This window comes from Palaemon carinicauda, chromosome 31 (assembly GCF_036898095.1).
Source record: "Palaemon carinicauda isolate YSFRI2023 chromosome 31, ASM3689809v2, whole genome shotgun sequence".
In the NCBI taxonomy this organism is placed as follows: domain Eukaryota; kingdom Metazoa; phylum Arthropoda; class Malacostraca; order Decapoda; family Palaemonidae; genus Palaemon; species Palaemon carinicauda.
The window spans coordinates 39839425-39863087 of record NC_090755.1 but is presented as its reverse complement, the minus strand read 5'-3'; the positions used below and the strand labels follow the sequence as shown (position 1 = coordinate 39863087).

The window sequence follows — 23663 nt, the reverse complement described above, 5'->3', positions numbered from 1 at the left end:
AAGATATGTTGATTTCAATTCTAAGTACAAAACACCTGAATTCGACAGGTATAAGTACAGAAGAATTGTCATTGATCTTTATGTTTTTTTGTGGCCAAGTGGTAGTCACTGTCTATACAAGCTTGCCGGACCAGGGTTCGATTCCCAGCCGGTCACAAGCTCTTCTCTTTGTGTGATTTCGCTTGAGGCTCTGATCCCGAGGTCGTTAAGAGAATCAAGACATTAATGTATCAAAAATATATATGGCTTTTTTGAATATGAAAAACACGTCTAAATGTGTAAAAATTTTCATTATTCGAATGGCAATTAACAAACTACCAATTAGCTACGATAAGGAAGATATGTTGATTTATATTCAAAGTACAAAACCCCTGAATTCGACAGGTATAAGTACAGAAGAATTGTCATTGATTTTTATCTTTCTTCGTGGCCAAGTGGTAATCACTGTCTATACAAGCTGCAGGACCAGGGTTTGATTCCCGGCCGGTCACAAGCTCCTCTGTTTGTGTGATATCTCCTGGGGCTCTGATCCCAAGGTCGTTAAGAGAATCCAGACAATAATGTATCAAAATTATGTATGGCTTAATTGAATATGAAAAACACGTCTAAATGTGCAAAATTTATCATCATTCGGATGCCATTGAACAAACTACCAATTAGCTACGATGGTGAAGATATGTTGATTTGAATTCTAAGTACAAAACACCTGAATTCAACAGGTATAAGTACAGAAGAATTGTCATTGATTTTTATGTTTCTTCATGGCCAAGTGGTAGTCACTGTTTATACAAGCTGCCGGACCAGTGTTCGATTCCAGGCCGGTCACAAGCTCTTGTCTTTGTGTGATTTCGCCTGGGGCTCTGATCCCGAGGTCGTTAGGAGAATCCAGAAATTAATGTATCGAAGATATATATGGCTTATTTTAATATGGAAAACACGTCTAAATGTGCAAAATTTATCATTAATCGAATGTCAAATAACAACCTACCAATTAGCTACGATGGTGAAGATATGTTGATTTCAATTCTAAGTACAAAACACCTGAATTCGACAGGTATAAGTAGAGAAGAATTGTCATTGATTTTTATGTTTCTTCGTGGCCAAGTGGTAGTCACTGTTTATACAAGCTGCCGGACCAGTGTTCGATTCCCGGCTGGTCACAAGCTCTTGTCTTTGTGTGATTTCGCCAGGGGCTCTGATCCCGAGGTCGTTAAGAGAATCCAGACATAAATGTATCAAAGATATATATGGCTTATTTTAATATGAAAAAAACGTCTAAATGTGCAAAATTTATCATTAATCGAATGCCATTTAACAAACTACCAATTAGCTACGATGGTGAAGATAGGCTGATTTCAATTCTAAGTACAAAACTCATGAATTCAACAGGTATAAGTACAGAAGAATTGTCATTGGCTTTTATCTTTCTTCGTTGCCAAGTGGTAGTCACTGTCTATACAAGCTTGCAGGAACAGGGTTCGATTCCCGGCCAGTCACAAGCTCTTGTCTTTGTGTGATTTCGCCTGGGGCTCTGATCCCGAGGTCGTTAAGAGAATTCAGACATAAATGTATCAAAAATATATATGGCTTATTTTAATATGAAAAACACGTGTAAATATGCATATTTTATCATTATTCGAATGCCATTTAACAAACTACCAATAAGCTAGAATGGTGAAGATTTGTTGATTTCAATTCTAAGAACAAAACACCTGAATTCGACAGGTATAAGTACAGAAGAATTGTCATTGATTTTTATGTTTCTTCGTGGCCAAGTGGTAGTCACTGTCTATACAAGCTTGCCGGACCAGGGTTGGATTCCCGGCCGGTCACAAGCTCTTGTCTTTGTGTGATTTCGCCTAGGGCTCTGATCCCGAGGTCGTTAAGAGAATATAGACATTAATGTATCGAAAAAATATATGGCTTATTTTAATATGAAAAACACGTCTAAATGTGCAAAATTTATCATTAATCGAATGCCAAATAACAACCTACCAATTAGCTACGATGGTGAGATAGGTTGATTTCAATTCTAAGTACAAAACACCTGAATTCGACATGTATATGTACAAAATAATTGTCAATGACTTTTATATTTCTTCTTGGCAAAGTGTTGGTCACTGTCTATACAAGCTTGCCGGACCAGGGTTCAATTCCCGGCCGGTCACAAGCTCTAGTCTTTGTGTGATTTCGCCTGGGGCTCTGATCCCGAGGTCGTCAAGAGAATCCAGACATTAATGTATCGAAAACATATAGGGCTTATTTGAATATGAAAAACACGTCTAAATGTGCAAAATTTATAATTTTTTCGAATGCCATTTAACTAACTACCAATTAGCTACGATGGTGAAGATATGTTGATTTCAATTCTAAGAACAAAACACCTGAATTCGACAAGAATAAGTACTGAAGAATTGTCATTGACTTTTATGTTTCTTCGTGGCCAAGTGGTAGTCACTGTCTATACAAGCTTGCAGGACTAGGGTTGGACTCTTGACCGGTCACAAGTTCTTGTCGTTGTGTGATTTCGCCTAGGGCTCTGATCCCGAGGTCATTAAGAGAATCTAGACATTAATATATCGAAAACATATATGGCTTATTTTAATATGAAAAACACATCTAAATGTGCAAAATTTATCATTAATCGAATGCCAAGTAACAACCTACCAATTAGCTACGATGGTGATGATAGGTTGATTTCAATTCTAAGTACAAAACACCTGAATTCAACAGGTATAAGTACAGAAGAATTGTCATTGACTTTTATCTTTCTTCGTTGCCAGGTGGTAGTCACTGTCTATACAAGCTTGCAGGAACAGGGTTCGATTCCCTGCCGGTCACAAGCTCTTGTCTTTGTGTGATTTTGCCTGGGGCTCTGATCTCGAGGTCGTTAAGAGAATCCAGACATTAATATATCGAAAAATTTTATGGCTTATTTGAATATGAAAAGTACGTCTAAATGTGTAAAATTTATCATTAATCGAATGCCAAAAAACAAACTACCTATTAGCTACGATGTTGAAGATAGGTTGATTTCAATTCTAAGTACAAAACACCTTAATTCGACATGTATATGTACAAAAGAATTGTCATTGACTTTTATATTTCTTCTTGGCAAATTGGTAGTCACTATCTATACAAGTTTGCCGGACCAGGGTTCGATTCCCGGCTAGTCACAAGCTCTTGTCTTTGTGGGATTTCGCCTGGGGCTCTGATCCCAAGGTCGTTAAGAGAATCCAGAGAATAATGTATCAAAAATATATATGACTTATTTGAATATGGAAAACATGTCTAAATGTGCAAAATTTATCATTATTCGAAAGCCATTTAACAAACTACCAATTAGCTGTGATGGTGAAGATATGTTGATTTTAATTCTAAGTACAAAACACCCGAATTCGACATGTATAAGTACAGAAGAATTGTTATTGATTTTTATGTTTCTTTGTGGCCAAGTGGTAGTCACTGTCTATACAAGCAGCCGGACCAGGGTTGGATTCCCGGCCGGTCACAAGCTCTTGTCTTTGTGTGATTTCGCCTGGGGCTCTGATCCCAAGGTCGTTAAGAGAATCCAGACATTAATGTATCAAAAATATATATGGCTTATTTGAATATGAAAAACACATTTAAATGTGCAAAATATATCATTAATCGAATACCAAGCAACAAACTACCAATTAGTTACGATGGTGAAGATAGGTTGATTTCAATTCTAAGTACAAAACACCTGAATTCGACAGGTATAAGTACAGAAGAATTGTCATTGACTTTTATCTTTCTTTGTTGCCAAGTGGTAGTCACTGTCTCTACAAGCTTGCAGGAACAGGGTTCGATTCCCAGCCGGTCAAAAGCTCTTGTCTTTGTGTGATTTCGCCTGGGGCTCTGATCTTGACGTCGTTAAGAGAATCCAGACATTAATATATCGAAAAATTTTATGACTTATATGAATATGAAAAATACGTCTAAATGTGTAAAATTTATCATTAATCGAATGCCAAATAACAAACTACCTATTAGCTACGATGTTGAAGATATGTTGATTTCAATTCTAAGTACAAAACACCTTAATTCGACATGTATATGTACAAAAGAATTGTCATTGACTTTTATATTTCTTCTTGGCAAAGTGGTAGTCACTATCTATACAAGCTTGCCGGACCAGGGTTGGATTCCCGGCCAGTCACAAGCTCTTGTCTTTATGTGATTTCGCCTGGGGCTCTGATCCCAAGGTCGTTAAGAGAATCCAGACAATAATGTATCAAAAATATATATGACTTATTTGAATATGGAAAACACTTCTAAATGTGCAAAATTTATCATTATTCGAAAGCCATTTAACAAACTACCAATAAGCTACAATGGTGAAGATTTGTTGACTTCAATTCTAAGAACAAAACACCTGAATTCGACAGTTATAAGTACAGAAGAAGTGTCATTGACTTTTATCTTTCTTCGTTGCCAAGTGGTAGTCACTGTCTATACAAGCTTGCAGGACTAGGGTTGGACTCTTGGCCGGTCATAAGCTCTTGTCTTTGTGTGATTTTGCCTGGGGCTCTGATCCCGAGGTCGTTAAGAGAATTCAGACATAAATGTATCAAAAATATATATGGCTTATTTTAATATGAAAAACACGTGTAAATATGCAAATTTTATCATTATTCGAATGCCATTCAACAAACTACCAATAAGCTACAATGGTGAAGATTTGTTGATTTCAATTCTAAGAACAAAACACCTGAATTCGACAGGTATAAGTACAGAAGAATTGTCATTGATTTTTATGTTTCTTCGGGGCCAAGTGGTAGTCACTGTCTATACAAGCTTGCCGGACCAGGGTTGGATTCCCGGCTGGTCACAAGCTCTTGTCTTTGTGTGATTTCGCCTAGGGCTCTGATCCCGAGGTCGTTAAGAGAATCCAGACATTAATGTATTGAAAAAATATATGGCTTATTTTGTTATGAAAAACACGTCTAAATGTGCAAAATTTATCATTAATCGAATGCCAAATAACAACCTACCAATTAGCTACGATGGTGAAGATAGGTTGATTTCAATTCTAAGTACAAAACACCTGAATTCGACATGTATAAGTACAAAATAATTGTCAATGACTTTTATATTTCTTCTTGGCAAAGTGTTGGTCACTGTCTATACAAGCTTGCCGGACCAGGGTTCAATTCCCGGCCGGTCACAAGCTCTAGTCTTTGTGTGATTTCACCTGGGGCTCTGATCCCGAGGTCGTCAAGAGAATCCAGACATTAATGTATCGAAAATATATAGGGCTTATTTGAATATGAAAAACACGTCTGAATGTGCAAAATTTATCATTAATCGAATGCCATTTAACTAACTACCAATTAGCTACGATGGTGAAGATATGTTGATTTCAATTCTAAATACAAAACACCTGAATTCGACAGGTATAAGTAAAGAAGAATTGTCATTGATCTTTATTTTTTTTCGTGGCCAAGTGGTAGTCACTGTCTATACAAGCTTGCCGGACCAGGGTTCGATTCCCAGGCAGTCACAAGCTCTTCTCTTTGTGTGATTTCGCTTGAGGCTCTGATCCCGAGGTCGTTAAGAGAATCAAGACATTAATGTATCAAAAATATATAGGGCTTTTTTGAATATGAAAAACACGTCTGAATGTGTAAAATTTATCATTATTCGAATGCTAATTAACAAACTACCAATTAGCTACGATGAGGAAGATATGTTGATTTCAATTCTAAGTACAAAACACCTGAATTCGACAGGTATAAGTACAGAAGAATTGTCATTGATTCTTATCTTTCTTCGTGGCCAAGTGGTAATCACTGTCTATACAAGCTGCAGGACCAGGGTTCGATTCCCGGCTGGTCACAAGCTCCTCTGTTTGTGTGATATCTCCTGGGGCTCTGATCCCAAGGTCGTTAAGAGAATCCAGACAATAATGTATCAAAATTATGTATGGCTTTTTTGAATATGAAAAACACGTCTAAATGTGCAAAATTTATCATTATTCGGATGCCATTGAACAAACTACCAATTAGCTACTATGGTGAAGATATGTTGATTTCAATTCTAGGTACAGAACACCCGAATTCAACAGGTATAAGTACAGAAGAATTGTCATTGATTTTTATGTTTCTTCGTGGCCAAGTGGTAGTCACTGTCTATACAAGCTTGCCGGACCAGGGTTGGATTCCCGGCCGGTCACAAGCTCTTGTCTTTGTGTGATTTCGCCTAGGGCTCTGATCCCGAGGTCGTTAAGAGAATCCAGACATTAATGTATCGAAAAAATATATGGCTTATTTTAATATGAAAAACACGTCTAAATGTGCTAAATTTATCATTAATCAAATGCCAAATAACAATCTACCAATTAGCTACGATGGTGAAGATAGGTTGATTTCAATTCTAAGTACAAAACACCTGAATTCGACATGTATATGTACAAAATAATTGTCAATGACTTTTATATTTCTTCTTGGCAAAGTGTTGGTCACTGTCTATAAAAGCTTGCCGGACCAGGGTTCAATTCCCGGCCGGTCACAAGCTCTAGTCTTTGTGTGATTTCGCCTGGGGCTCTGATCCCGAGGTCGTCAAGAGTATCCAGACATTAATGTATCGAAAATATATAGGGCTTATTTGAATATGAAAAACACGTCTAAATGTGCAAAATGTGCAAAATTTATCATTAATCGAATGCCATTTAACTAACTACCAATTAGCTACGATGGTGAAGATATGTTGATTTCAATTCTAAGTACAAAACACCTGAATTCGACATGTATAAGTACAGAAGAATTGTCATTGATTTTTATGTTTTTTCGTCTCCAAATGGTAGTCACTGTCTATACAAGCTTGCCGGACCAGGGTTCGATTCCCAGCCGGTCACAAGCTCTTCTCTTTGTGTGATTTCGCTTGAGGCTCTGATCCCGAGGTCGTTTATGAGAAACAAGACATTAATGTATCAAAAATATATATGGCTTTTTTGAATATGAAAAACACGTCTAAATGTGCAAAATTTATCATTATTCGAATGCCATTTAACAAACTACCAATTAGCTACGATGAGGAAGATATGTTGATTTCAATTCTAAGAACAAAACACCTGAATTCGACAGGTATAAGTACAGAAGAATTGTCATTGATTTTTATCTTTCTTCGTGGCCAAGTGGTAATCACTGTCTATACAAGCTGCAGGACCAGGGTTCGATTCCCGGCTGGTCACAAGCTCCTCTGTTTGAGTGATATCTCCTGGGGCTCTGATCCCAAGGTCGTTTGGAGAATCCAGACATTAATGTATCGAAGATATATATGGCTTATTTTAATATGAAAAACACGTCTAAATGTGCAAAATTTATCATTAATCGAATGCCATTTAACAAACTACCAATTAGCTACGATGGTGAAGATAGGAAGATTTCAATTTTAAGTACAAAACACATGAATTCGACAGGTATAAGTACAGAAGAATTGTCATTGGCTTTTATCTTTCTTCGTTGCCAAGTGGTAGTCACTGTCTATACAAGCTTGCAGGAACAGGGTTCGATTCCCGGCCAGTCACAAGCTCTTGTCTTTGTGTGATTTCGCCAGGAACTCTGATCCCGAGGTCGTTAAGAGAATCCAGACATTAATGTATCGAAAATATTTATGGCTTATTTGAATATGAAAAATACGTCTAAATGTGTAAAATTTATCATTAATCGAATGCCAAATAACAAACAACCAATTAGCTACGATGTTAAAGGTAGGTTGATTTCAATTCTAGGTACAAAACACCTTAATTCGACATGTACAAGTACAAAAAGATTGTCATTGACTTTTATATTTCTTCTTGGCAAAGTGGTAGTCACTATCTATACAAGCTTGCCGGACCTGGGTTCAATTCCCGGCCGGTCACAAGCTCTTGTCTTTTTGTGATTTCGCCTTGGATTCTGATCCCGAGGTCGTTAAGAGAACGCTGACAATAATGTATCAAAAATATATATGACTTATTTGAATATGGAGAAAAGTCTAAATGTGCAAAATTTATCATTTTTTGAATGCCATTTAACAAACTACCAATTAGCTACGATGGTGTATATATGTTGATTTCAATTCTAAGTACAAAACACCCAAATTCGACAGGTATAAGTACAGAAGAATTGTCATTGATTTTTATGTTTCTTCGTGGCCAAGTGGTAGTCACTGTCTATACAAGCTGCTGGACCAGGGTTGGATTCCCGGCCGGTCACAAGCTCTTGTCTTTGTGTGATTTCCCCTGGGGCTCTGATCTCAAGGTCGTTAAGAGAATCCAGACATTAATGTATCAAAAATATATATGGCATATTTGAATATGAAAAACACATCTGAATGTGCAAAATATATCACTAATCGAATACCAAGTAACAAACTACCAATTAGGTACGATGGAGAAGATAGGTTGATTTCAATTCTAAGTACAAAACACCTGAATTCGACAGGTATAAGCACAGAAGAATTGTCATTGACTTTTATCTTTCTTCGTTGCCAAGTGGTAGTCACTGTCTATACAAGCTTGCCGGACCAGGGTTCGATTCCCGGTTGGTCACAAGCTCTTGTCTTTGTGTGATTTCTCCTGGGGCTCTGATCCCAAGGTCGTTAAGAGAATTCAGACATAAATGTATCAAAAATATATATGTCTTATTTTAATATGAAAAGCACGTGTAAATATGCAAATTTTATCATTATTCGAATGCCATTTAACTAACTACCAATTACCTACAATAGTGAAGATATGTTGATTTCAATTCTAAGAACAAGACACCTGAATTCGACAGGAATAAGTACAGAAGAATTGTCATTGATTTTTATGTTTCTTCGTGGCCAAGTGGTAGTCACTGTCTATACAAGCTTGCAGGAACTGGGTTCGATTCCCGGCTGGTCACAAGCTCTTGTCTTTGTGTGATTTCGCCTGGGGCTCTGATCTCGAGGTCGTTAAGAGAATCCAGACAATAATATATCGAAAGATTTTATGGCTTATTTGAATATGAAAAATACGTCTAAATGTGTAAAATTTATCATTAATTGAATGCCAAATAACAAACTACCTATTAGCTATGATGTTGAAGATAGGTTGATTTCAATTCTATGTACAAAACACCTTAATTCGACATGTATATGTACAAAAGAATTGTCATTGACTTTTATATTTCTTCTTGGCAAAGTGGTAGTCACTATCTATACAAGCTTGCCGGACCAGGGTTCGATTCCCGGCCAGTCACAAGCTCTTGTCTTTGTGTGATTTCGCCTGGGGCTCTGATCCCCAGGGCGTTAAGAAAATCCAGAGAATAATGTATCAAAAATATATATGACTTATTTGAATATGGAAAACATGTCTAAATGTGCAAAATTTATCATTATTCGAAAGCCATTTAACAAACTACCAATTAGCTGTGATGGTGAAGATATGTTGATTTTAATTCTAAGTACAAAACACCCGAATTCGACAGGTATAAGTACAGAAGAATTGTTATTGATTTTTATGTTTCCTCGTGGCCAAGTGGTAGTCACTGTCTACACAACCTGCCGGACCAGGGTTGGATTCCCGGCCGGTCACAAGCTCTTGTCTTTGTGTGATTTCGCCTGGGGCTATGATCCCAAGGTCGTTAAGAGAATCCAGACATTAACGTATCAAAAATATATATGGCTTATTTGAATATGAAAAACACATCTAAATGTGCAAAATATATCATTAATGGAATACCAAGTAACAAACTACTAATTAGTTACGATGGTGAAGATAGGTTGATTTCAATTCTAAGTACAAAACACCTGAATTCGACAGGTATAAGCACAGAACAATTGTCATTGACTTTTATCTTTCTTCGTTGCCAAGTGGTAGTCACTGTCTATACAAGCTTGTCAGACCAGGGTTCGATTCCCGGTTGGTCACAAGCTCTTGTCTTTGTGTGATTTCACCCTGGGCTCTGATCCCGAGGTCGTTAAGAGAATTCAGACATAAATGTATCAAAAATATATATGGCTTATTTTAATATGAAAAACACGTCTAAATGTGCAAAATTAATCATTAATCGAATGCCAAGTAAGAAACTACCAATTAGCCACGATGGTGAAGATAGGTTGATTTCAATTGTAAGTACAAAACACCTGAATTCGACAGGTATAAGTACAGAAGACATGTCAATGATTTTTATGTTTCTTCTTGGCCAAGTGGTAGTCACTGTCTATACAAGCTTGCCGGACTAGGGTTGGATTCCCAACCGGTCACAAGCTCTTGTCTTTGTGTGATTTCGCCTGAAGCTCTGATCCCGAGGTCGTTAAGAGAATCCAGACATTAATGTATCGAAAACAAATATGGCTTATTTTAATATGAAAAACACGTCTAAATGTGCAAAATTAATCATTAATCGAATGCCAAGTAAGAAACTACCAATTAGCCACGATGGTGAAGATAGGTTGATTTCAATTGTAAGTACAAAACACCTGAATTCGACAGGTATAAGTACAAAATAATTGTCAATGACTTTTATATTTCTTCTTGGCAAAGTGGTAGTCACTGTCTATACAAGCTTGCCGGACCAGTATTCAATTCCAGGCTGGTCACAAGCTCTCGTCTTTGTGTGATTTCGCCTGGGGCTCTGATTCCGAGGTCGTTAACAGAATCCTGACATTAATGTATCGAAAATATATGTGGCTTATTTTAATATGAAAAATACGTCTAAATATGCACAATTTATCATTAATCGAATGCCAAGTAACAATCTACCAATTAGCTACGATGGTGAAGATATGTTGATTTCAATTCTAAGTACAAAACACCTGAATTTGACAAGTATAAGTACAGAAGAATTGTCATTGATTTTTATGTTTCTTTGTGGCCAAGTGGTAGTCACTGTTTATACAAGCTGCCGGACCAGTGTTCGATTCCAGGCCGGTCACAAGCTCTTGTGTTTGTTTGATTTTGCCTGGGGCTCTGATCCCGAGGTCGTAAAGAGAATCCAGACATTAATGTATCGAAAATATATATGGCTTATTTTAATATGAAAAACACGTCTAAATGTGCAAAATTTATCTTTAATCGAATGCCATTTAACAAAATACCAATTAGCTACGATGGTGAAGATAGGCTGATTTCAATTCTAAGTACAAAACACCTAAATTCGACAGGTATAAGTACAGAAGAATTGTCATTGATTTTTATGTTTCTTCGTGGCCAAGTGGTAGTCACTGTCTATACAAGCTGCCGGACCAGGGTTGGATTCCCGGCCGGTCACAAGCTCTTGTCTTTGTGTGATTTCGCCTGGGGCTCTGATCCCAATGTCGTTAAGAGAATCCAGACATTAATGTATCGACAATATATATGGCTTATATGAATATGAAAAACACGTCTAAATGTGTAAAATTTATCATTAATCGAATCCCAAGTAACAAACTATCAATTAGCTACGATGGTGAAGATAGGTTGATTTCTATCTCTAAATACAAAACACCTGAATTCGACTGGTATTAGTACAGAAGAATTGTAACTGGCTTTTATCTTTCTTCGTGGCCAAGTGGTATTCACTGTCTATACAAGATTGCCGGACCAGGGTTCGATTCTCGGCCGGTCACAAGCTCTTGTCTTTGTTTGATTTCGCCTTGAGCTCTTATCCCTAGGTTGTTAAGAGAATCCAGACATTAATGTATCTAAAATATATATGGCTTATTTGAATATGAAAAACACATCTAAATGTGCAAAATATATCATTAATCGAATACCAAGTAACAAACTACCAATTAGGTACGATGGTGAAGATAGGTTGATTTCAATTCTAAGTACATAACACCTGAATTCGACAGGTATAAGTACAGAAGAATTTTCATAGACTTTTATCTTTCTTCGTTGCCAAGTGGTAGTCACTATCTATAAAAGCTTGCCGGACCAGGGTTCAATTCCCGGCCGGTCACAAGCTCTTGTCTTTGTGTGATTTCGCCTTGGGCTCTGATCCCGAGGTCGTTAAGAGAATCCAGACAATAATGTATCAAAAATATATATGACTTATATGAATATGGAAAACACGTCTAAATGTGCAAAATTTATCATTATTCGAATGCCATTTAACAAACTACCAATTAGCTACGATGGTGAAGATAGGTTGATTTCATTTCTAAGTAAAAAACACTTGAATTCGACAGGTATAAGCACAGAAGAATTGTCATTGTCTTTTATCTTTCTTTGTTGCCAAGTGGTAGTCACTGTCTATACAAGCTTGCCGGACCAGTGTTCGGTTCCCGGTTGGTCAAAAGCTCTTGTCTTTGTGTGATTTCGCCAGGGGCTCTGATCTCGAGGTCGTTAAGAGAATTCAGACATAAATGTATCAAAAATATATATGGCTTCTTTGAATATGAAAAACACGTCTAAATGTGCAATTTTATCATTATTCGAATGCCATTCAACAAACTACCAATTAGCTACGATGGTGAAGATATGTTGATTTCAATTCTGAGTACAAAACACCTGAATTCGACAAGTATAAGTACGGAAGAATTGTCATTGATTTTTATGTTTCTTCGTGGCCAAGTGGTAGTCACTGTTTATACAAGCTTGCCGGACCAGGGTTCGATTCCCAGCCGGTCACAAGCTCTTGTCTTTGTGTGATTTCACCTGGGGCTCTAATCCCGAGGTCGTTAAGAGAATCAAGACATTAATGTATCAAAAATATATATGCCTTTTTTGAATATGAAAAACACGTCTAAATATGTAAAATTTATCATTATTCGAATGCCATTTAACAAACTACCAATTAGCTACGATCTGGAAGATATGTTGATTTCAATTCTAAGTACAAAACACCTGAATTCGACAGGTATAAGTACATAAGAATTGTCATTGATTTTTATGTTTCTTCGTGGCCAAGTGGTAATCACTGTTTATACAAGCTGCCGGACCAGGGTTCGATTCCCGGCCGTTCACAAGCTCTTGTGTTTGTGTGATTTCTCCTGGGGCTCTGATCCCAAGGTCGTTAAGAGAATCCAGACAATGATGTATCAAAATTATATATGGCTTATTTGAATATGAAAAACACGTCTAAATGTGCAAAATTTATCATTATTCGAATGCCATTCAACAAACTACCAATTAGCTACGATGGTGAAGATATGTTGATTTCAATTCTATGTACAAAACACTAGAATTCGAAGGGTATAAGTACAGAAGAATTGTCATTGATTTTTATGTTTTTTCGTGGCCAAGTGGTAGTCACTGTTTATACAAGCTGCCGGACCATTGTTCGATTCCCGGCCGGTCACAGGCTCTTGTCTTTGTGTGATTTCGCCTGGGGCTCTGATCCCGAGGTCATTAAGAGAATCCAGACATTAATATATCGAAAATATATATGGCTTAATTTAATATGAAAAAGACGTCTAAATGTGCAAAATTTATCATTAATCGAATGCCAAGTAACAAACTACCAATTAGCTACGATGGTGAAGATAGGTTGATTTCAATTTTAAGTACACAATACATGAATTCGACAGGTATAAGTACAGAAGAATTGTCATTGATTTTTATGTTTTTTCGTAGCCAAGTGGTAGTCTCTGTCTATACAAGCTTGCCGGACTAGGGTTGGATTCCCGGCCGGTCACAAGCTCTTGTCTTTGTGTGGTTTCGCCTGGGGCTCTGATCCCGAGGTCGTTAAGAGAATACAGACATTAATGTATCGAAAATATATATGGCTTATTTTGATATGAAAAACACGTCTAAATGTGTAAAATTTATCATTAATCGAATGCCAAATAACAAACTACCAATTAGCTACGATGTTGAAGATAGGTTGATTTATATTCTAGGTCAAAACACCTTATTTCGACATGTACAAGTACAAAAGAATTGTCATTGACTTTTATATTTCTTCTTGGCAAAGTGGCAGTCACTATCTATACAAGCTTGCCGGACCAGGGTTCAATTCCCGGCTGGTCACAAGCTCTTGTCTTTGTGTGATTTCGCCTGGGGCTCTGATCCCGAGGTCATTAAGAGAATCCAGACATTAATGTATCGAAAATATATATGGCTTATTTTAATAAGAAAAACATTTCTAAATGTGCAAAATTTATCGTTAATCGAATGCCAAATAACAAACTACCAATTAGCTACGATGGTGAAGATAGGTTGATTTGAATTCTAAGTACAAAACACCTAAATTCGACATGTATAAGTACAAAAGAATTGTCAATGACTTTTTTATTTCTTCTTTGCAAAGTGGTAGTCACTATCTATACAAGCTTGCCGGACCAGGGTTCATTTACCGGATGGTCACAAGCTCTTGTCTTTGTGTGATTTCGCCTGGGGCTCTGATCCCAAGGTCGTTAAGAGAATCCAGACATTAATATATCAAACATATATATGGCTTATTTGTATATGAAAAACACATCTAAATATGTAAAATTTATCATTAATTGAATGCCAAGTAACAAACTATCAATTAGCTACAATGGTGAAGATAGGTTGATTTCAATTCTAAATACAAAACACCTGAATTCGACAGGTATTAGTACAGAAAAATTGTAACTGACTTTTATCTTTCTTCGTGGCCAAGTAGTATTCACTGTCTATACAAGATTGCCGGACCAGGGTTCGATTCCCGGCCGGTCAAAAGCTCTTGTCTCTGTGTGATTTCGCCTTGAGCTCTTATCCCGAGATTGTTAAGAAAATCCAGACATTAATGTATCAAAAATATGTATGGCTTATTTGAATATGAAAAACACATCTAAATGTGCAAAATATATCATTAATCGAATACCATGTAACAAATTACCAATTAGCTACGATGGTGAAGATAGGTTGATTTCAGTTCTAAGTACAAAACACCTGAATTTGATGGGTATAAGCACAGAAGAATTGTCATTGACTTTTATCTTTCTTCGTTGCCAAGTGGTAGTCACTGTTTATACAAGCTTGCCGGACCAGGGGTCGATTCCCGGTCGGTCACAAGCTCTTGTCTTTGTTTGATTTTGCCTGGGGCTCTGATCCCGAGGTCGTTAAGAGAATTCAGACATAAATGTATCAAAAATATATATGGCTAATTTGAATATGAAAAACACGTCTAAATATGCAAAATTTATAATTATTCGAATGCCATTTAACAAACTACTAATTAGCTATGATGGTGAAGATATGTTGATTTCAATTCTAAGAACAAAACACCTGAATTCGACAGGTATAAGTACAAAAGAATTGTCATTGATTTTTTTGTTTCTTCGTGGCCAAGTGGTAATCATTGTCTATACAAGCTGCCGGACCAGGGTTGGATTCCCGGCTGGTCACAAGATCCTGTGTTTGTGTGATTTCTCCTGGGGCTCTGATCCCAAGGTCGTTAAGAGAATCCAGACAATAATGTATCAAAATTATATATGGCTTATTTGAATATGAAAAACACGTCTAAATGTGCAAAATTTATCATTATTCGAATGCCATTTAACAAACTACCAATTAGCTACGATGGAGAAGATATGTTGATTTCAATTCTAAGTACAAAACACCTGAATTCGACAAGTATAAGTACAGAAGAATTGTCATTGATTTTTATATTTCTTCGTGGCCAAGTGGTAGTCACTGTTTTTACAAGCTGCCGGACCAGTGTTCGATTCCCGGCCGGTCACAAGCTCTTGTCTTTGTGTGATTTTGCCTGGGGCTCTGATCCCGAGGTCGTTAAGAGAATCCAGACATTAATGTATCGAAAATGTATAGGGCTTATTTGAATATGAAAAACACGTCTAAATGTGCAAAATTTATCATTAATCGAATGCCAAGTAACAAACTACCAATTAGCTACGATGGTGAGGATAGGTTGATTTCATTCCTAAGTACAGAACACCTGAATTCGACATGTATAAGTACAAAAGAATTGTCAATGACTTTTTTATTTCTTCTTTGAAAAGTGGTAGTCACTATCTATACAAGCTTGCCGGACCAGGGTTCATTTACCGGATGGTCACAAGCTCTTGTCTTTGTGTGATTTCGCCTGGGGCTCTGATCCCAAGGTCGTTAAGAGAATCCAGACATTAATATATCAAAAATATATATGGCTTATTTGTATATGAAAAACACGTCAAAATGTGTAAAATTTATCATTAATTGAATGCCAAGTAACAAACTATCAATTAGCTACGATGGTGAAGATAGGTTGATTTCAATTCTAAATACAAAACACCTGAATTCGACAGGTATTAGTACAGAAAAATTGTCATTGACTTTTATCTTTCTTCGTGGCCAAGTAGTATTCACTGTCTATACAAGATTGCCGGACCAGGGTTCGATTCCCGGCCGGTCAAAAGCTCTTGTCTCTGTGTGATTTCGCCTTGAGCTCTTATCCCGAGATAGTTAAGAAAATCCAGACATTAATGTGTCGAGAATATGTATGGCTTATTTGAATATGAAAAACACATCTAAATGTGCAAAATATATCATTAATCGAATACCATATAACAAATTACCAATTAGCTACGATGGTGAAGATAGGTTGATTTCAGTTCTAAGTACAAAACACCTGAATTCGACGGGTATAAGCACAGAAGAATTGTCATTGACTTTTATCTTTCTTCGTTGCCAAGTGGTATACACTGTTTATACAAGCTTGCCGGACCAGGGGTCGATTCCCGGTCGGTCACAATCTCTTGTCTTTGTTTGATTTCGCCTCGGGCTCTGATCCCGAGGTCGTTAAGAGAATTCAGACATAAATGTATCAAAAATATATATGGCTAATTTGAATATGAAAAACACGTCTAAATATGCAAAATTTTTCATTATTCGAATGCCATTTAACAAACTACTAATTAGCTATGATGGTGAAGATATGTTGATTTCAATTCTAAGAACAAAACACCTGAATTCGACAGGTATAAGTACAAAAGAATTTTCATTGATTTTCATGTTTCTTCGTGGCCAAGTGGTAGTCAGTGTCTATACAAGCTTGCCGGACTAGGATTGGATTCCCAGCCGGTCACAAGCTTTTGTCTTTGTGTGATTTCGCCTGGGGCTCTGATCCCGAGGTCGTTAAGAAAATCCAGACTTTAATGTATCAAAAATATATATGGCTTATTTTAATATGGAAAACACGTCTAAATGTGCAAAATTTATCATTATTTGAAGGCCAAGTAACAAACTACCAATTAGCTACGATGGTGAAGATAGCTTGATTTCAATTCTAAGTACAAAACACCTGAATTCTACAGGTATAAGTACAGAAAAATTTTCTTAGATTTTCATGTTTCTTCGTTGCCAAGTAGTAGTCACTGTCTATACAAGCTTGCCGGACCAGGGTTGGATTCCCGGCCGGTCACAAGCTCTTGTGTTTGTGTGATTTTGCCTGGGGATCTGATGCCAAGGTCGTTAAGAGAATACAGACATTACTTTATCGAAAATATATATGGCTTATTTGAATATGAAAAACACGTCTAAATGTGTAAAATTTATCATTAATCGAATGCCAAATAACAAACTACCAATTAGCTACGATGGTGAAGATAGGTTGATTTCAATTCCAAGTAAAAAACACCTGAATTCGACATGTATAAGTACAAAAGAATTGTCATTGACTTTTATATTTCTTCTTGGACAAGGTGTAGTCTCTATCTATACAAGCTTGCTGGACCAGGGTTCGATTTCCGGCCGGTCACAAGCTCTTGTCTTTGTGTGATTTCGCCTGGGGCTCTGATCCCGAGGTCGTTAAGAGAATCAAGACATTAATGTATCAAAAATATATATGGCTTTTTTGAATATGTATAACACGTCTAAATGTGCAAAATTTATCATTAATCAAAAGCCATTTAACTAACTACCAATTAGCTACGATGGTGAAGATATGTAGATTTCAATTCTAAGTATAAAACACCTGAATTCGACAGGTATAAGTACAGAAGAATTGTCATTGATTTTTACCTTTCTTCATGGCCAAGTGGTTTTCACTGTCTATAAAAGCTTGCCGAACCAGGGTTCGATTCCCGGCCTGTCACAAGCTCGTGTCTTTGTGTGATTTCGCCTGGGGCTCTGATCCCGAGGTCATTAAGAGAATCCAGACATTAATGTAACGAAAATATATATGGGTTATTTGAATATGAAAAACACGTCTAAATGTGTAAAATTTATCATCAATCGAATGCCAAGTAACAAACTACCAATTAGCTATAATGGTGAAGATAGGTTGATTTCAATTCTAAGTACAAAACAGCTGAATTCGACAGGTATAATTACAAAAGAATTGTCATTGAGTTTATATTTTTTTGTGGCCAAGTTGTATTCACTGTCTATACAAGCTTGCCGGACCAGGGTTCAATTCCGGGCCGGTCACAAACTCTTGTCTTTGTATGATTTCACTTGGGGCTCTGACCCGGGGTCGTTAAGAGAATCCAGACATTAATGTATCAAAAATATATAGCTATTTTTGGGCTCTAGCCATGACGTTGTGTTGGAAGTTCCTCAATGTAGCTTCCTAAGAGATATATGTACTACAGTGATGTTCCCAGAGAATTTTACCTTTAGGTATCCAGAATTCTAACTCCTGTCGCGCCTCCATAGCAATCTGCACCCCAAACAGCGTTTTGGGTTCGAGGAGGATGTGGCAAAAGGGAGCCGTCCAAAGGCTCTCTCCGCTCTCAAAATACTATTGGGAATTCAACAGCGCCATTCCCACGACGGCGGACATTCCTGTTTTTGTAGCGATTTCGCTCGATGACATTTCCTGGTGATCTAACTTTTCAATCGTTTTACAGGAATATTATTATGCTTTCTCCATCTTCTTCTGCCTCTGGAAAGTTGAGTATTGGGTCTTTACTATGAGTATATTTTTGCTCTTGTTTCACAATGAAATTAAAGTATGGCGCCATCGTTTATTAGGCATGTGTTATTTAGATAGCAGAACGACTTCCAGTTTTTAATTGCTTTATTTAATTATTTTAATTATTTTGCTATTCAGGCAATTATTCTTGTAAAGTTTCGATAATGTGCATAATTTTTCTTTCCTCTTTTCTCTGTCGATTGTATAGTTAGAGTTTCGGTGATTTAGGTAACCGAGATCACTTTTAGCCTAGGTAACCTTACCTACACGTTTTACTATACGTTCAGACTTTCCCCGGATACCCTCGTGTATTGTTTTCATTCAGTGGAGACTGATACCTCCTAAAATGTTATGAAACATTACACGTCTCTTCGGAGACTTGAGGGTAAACTCTTTCCCTCTGAGTTTAGCCTCAGGCTACAACCCTAATAGCCGTGCCTTGAATTTTATTCAGACATGGCTAACTTAGGGTTTGTCCTGCTACTTCCCTTAACTGTTGGTTGTGGTATACCATCAGGTTTTGGGATTTAGTCAGAATCTCAGAGTATTTAGTCTTATGTCGGAAACCTGCCGGCAGGGCGAATGGGTTGTAGGATACCATCATTCTCCTGCCGGCCAGGTGGCCGGCAATGCAGGTTAGCCCTCATTAGCCCCACTTGAAGTTATGGTAGGATACCATCTTCTCCTTGCGACTAAAAGACTAGTCCTATGCCACAGTTCTCTGGGCTGAAGAGTAATTTTCTTTAGCCTAGGATACGTTGCACTGGAGCTCTGTTTCTTCTTTGTTGAGAGGAGGTGGCAGTGCTGCCATCCCCTTAACTGTGTCGGCAATCTCTGGGATGGAGAACTGAGTCTATCTTGTTCCCTGGGATTCTGCCGATACCGAAACAGAGTTTCTTTTACAGGTGGTAGGACTGACAATTTTTCCCAGTTCCTTTCACACTCGTTACAGGACCCTGTTCCCTACCCCTCTGTCCACTTTTGATGGCTGAGCCATTGTCTTTCTTTAGGCCGGCATCTTGCAACCTTACCTGTGCTGGTAGGTTGCCGGAGCCAGCCAGACTCCCTCTCTAGTCATGTCTTTGGCTGACGGCAGAGCATACTGCCGCCAACCATATCATCTGTCGGCACCTGTCGGCCCAGCCGGCAGCTAAGATGGCTGCCGGCGACCATGATGGCCGTGAGAGGGAAGTCCCTTCTGTTCACAAGGTTCTTCAGTCCTCCCTTGGACTTCTGCTACAGGTCCTGTTGCCGGGGTACTGCCAGCCAGGCCAGCACAGATAGTGCTGACTTAGTTGGCAGCACGCCGACTGTACTGGTGCTGCTGGACTTGCTGGCCGGCAGTGTATCGGCGGTACCTTGTAGGCAATAGTACTGTAGCTGTATGGAAGCCTGAATGGTACATTCTCCCCTTCTATTAGAACCTTCTTTCTGGAAAAAGGCAGTCAAATTAGACTTTTACATCCTTAATTACTGTATACATTCATAGTGAGGAGTAGCCTTTTTCCATGCTATCTCTCTCTCTCTCTCTCTCTAGCTAGCATGCGGGGTATGCCGGCAAGACCTAGCTATGCCGGCTACATGCCGGCTGAACTACTGTATATATTATACAGGTAGCCAGTATATCTGCAGTATAGAATATAATGCAGATAGAAAACTACTCTATAGTTTATACTAGTAGTTATTTCCAATATATTTTGGATATCCAACACAGGCATTTGCTGAGCCCAATCCTATATTGAATGAATATGATTTCTTCAATATCCTGATTAAAAATCAGTATTAGGATTACCCTACAATATTAAAAACTTAAAGGCAGGAGTAATACACTCCTAACCCTAGAAGGGTGGAGCCTTTTTCCTTGAGTCTCCCTGATCAGGAAACTCTATATTTTAATATAGTAGGAAGACTACAGCAAATAGGCTGAGTGGGATATACAAATATATATCTTTCTTTTTTCTTTAGTCCAGCTGGCTTCATGCTAGATGGACCGTACTGTCATATGCTACTATGAAGGCAGAATAATGACTAGACTACAATACATGATGTACAGTAGCCAGTAAATTGCAATATAGACTTACTGCAATTAGAAAACTACAGTACGATAATATAGTAGTATTTCTGACATACCTTGCGTACCCTTGTACGACCATTCTGCTGGTACCGTTCATATATTGAATGAATAGTTTTTTCAATATTCTGATCCAGAATCAGTCATCCTGACACCACAGTATTAACATTATTTTGGGGCAGTGATTTGATACTTCTCTACCCCTAGGGGTAAGAGTCCTTCGACTTGGAGTTACTCTCTAGAGAAATCTCTATGTAGTTAATACTGAGGGGAGGCAACAGCATTTGCTCACAGGGGTACACAAGTATATATCTCCTACTATCCCTTTATAGCTTACTATCCTAAGCTACTCTATTGTAAAGGACATTTGCATGTTGATTGTCAAGGAGATAATCCATTGTATACTCATTTGGTTTTCCTTTCTTTAAAGGAGGAACACCAGATACCTTGTTCTGCGGTCCTCTGCAAGGCCAAGGGTAAGTATTTTTACGGTCATAATACTTGCAGGTTTCATGCCCCCTGCAATATTATTTCTGGATCCCTACATTATTGGAACCCACAGGTTTGCAATATGTCAGACATTAATGTCCGAAGGTTTGAAAATCCCAAGTCTACAGAGACTAGGGATACAGCTCAATATAAATTACGCAACTGGGTGAGAGGCTTTCAAAAGATCTCTCCGGGACCTTTCGTACCTAATGATGGGATACGTAAGCTACTATTTCCGGAAGCAAGTGAGGAAACAGTAGTGCCCCGGGAGCTAACTACATCCCCTGACGGCCAGAAAACCTTTGGGATTAAGGGCAAGAAATGCCCCAAGGTAGAAGAGGAAATGTTGCGTCGGAATTTCCTCCGCCTGTGCCGGCTTTAGAGCCATCGATGTCGACATCTTCGTCTTCTACCCCTAATTTGGATAATGTGGTACAATTATGTATCCAACTGAAGAATCAAATAAAGGCGGGTTATTCAGAGTCGAAGGTATTCTCACTGAATAACGGACACCCTTCCTTTCTTGTTCCTACTTCACTCTCATTCCCATTTATGGGGAAGGCATTTACTTATGTTGCCAAAGTGGTAGAGGCGGCTAAACCATGTCCCACACTCGATGAGTGCAAGCCTTTGTCACCAGCTTTTCCTGGACAGGAAAAGGATTGGAAGGAAGTCCATTTGACATTTTCAGTAGGAAAATTAGACAGGGACGTCGCAAGTCGACAATTCAAGGTATGTCTCCCTAAATTGTCTGAGTTGCTCTTGTGTAATGAACAGGAGTCAAAGGAGAGACTTGCGACATCCCTTTCTCTACAACACTACATAGAGTTGTGTTCAACCTACGAAAGTACCCCAGACATGCTCATGGTCATAGCCAAAATGCATATGGCTATCTTGGTGAAGGACCATTACACCTTTATGATGGCCAGGAGAGCATGTAGAGAGTTTGTGTTCACTGATGCAACAGTAAAACACGAAACAAGGAAGCTAATATCTTCCAACATCTGGGGTAAAGACCTCTTCCCCACGCGAGGTCACTAAGGAAGTAATTAAGAAAATGGGGCATTCCTTCAAAGAGAAAATCTTCTGTGGTTGTGGGTCCCCAACCTAAAAAGAAGATTGGAAATGCTGGAAATATCCGGGCTGCTCAAAAACATCCCACTATTCCAGTGACCACGATGCTACAGGCAGATGGTCAAAAGTCTAAGCCTACTGACTACTCGAAGCATAAAGACGCTTCGTCTAGGAGGAACTTTCCCTCAGGATCGCAGGACCTTCGATCCTTCGGTCCAAAGCCTATTCAAGATGAGCCATTGATGGGAAACAGAAATGTCCCTACCATCATTTCCTTACCTTCTCTTACAGTTCAAAACCCTCCTGGAGGAGTATACCTGAGAGCTATAGAGCATAAAGGTAGTAAGAAAACATTAGCTCATTGAGTTCCAGGGAAGGCTGCTTCGTGTTCACGAGAAGGACTCAAAATATCAATGAGCCATTCTGAACTTGTCGCCACTCAACAAGTTCATAAAAAACAGCAACTTCTGAATGTTTATCCTTCCGAACATATGGACCTTGTTCCAATTAAGGGTGTTCGTAGTCTTGTCAGACCTAAAAGGTGTCCTTCGGAACCTTCCAGTCAACCACCCCCCTTCCTCCTATCTAGAATTCATGTTACAGAGAGTAACATTCATCCTAAGGAAGATACGTGTCGGACTCACAGTTCTAAGTATCTTCAAAGGATTGACAAACTTAGTCACGTCAAATTCAAGCCTAGAAATAGTTCAGGTATTTATATACCTGATCAAGAGGCTGGAGTGGGCAGCACCCGAAGTGTCTGGTCAATGTGCATTCAAAGAGGTGACCCGATTCCTGGGACATCACAGATGCAAGATAAGCTTCTAGAAGTCTCAACTTTCTCCAGCTCGTGGGTTTCGATGTTTAAAAAAACCATCGAAGCCCTCAGTCACATCAACTCTCCTCTCCTTTGGAAATATAAAAGGAGCTCGTAAGATCTGTCAAGAGACTCAAGTATTCAGTCAGAATACCAAAACGCCAACAGGAAAAAGCACTAAACTTTCCCCAGTTCGCTATAGTGACAGACTTGGTGCTAAGGGCACACCGGAAAGATGCGCTAAGAGCTTGGAGAAAACACGCATCAAACGCTTGAAGAGATAAAAAAAGACTGAGATCGGTCCCTCTTTAATCGCTTCTCTAGCACGAAAGTCCCAAGGCTCCTCCACACAGATCAGGCTCCCTACGAGTGATCTGGGACACCGAAGCGATAATAAGACGTCACATTCGAACTTCTCATTCAGTCTTGGTGA

At 38.3% G+C, this 23663-nt stretch overlaps 1 pseudogene; it reads right to left on the bottom strand.

Moving 5' to 3' along the window:
* Positions 1-20932, bottom strand: part of LOC137624684 (NADH-ubiquinone oxidoreductase chain 1-like) — a 193394-nt pseudogene extending 172462 nt beyond the window's left edge.
* Between the last annotated feature and the right edge of the window lie 2731 nt (positions 20933-23663).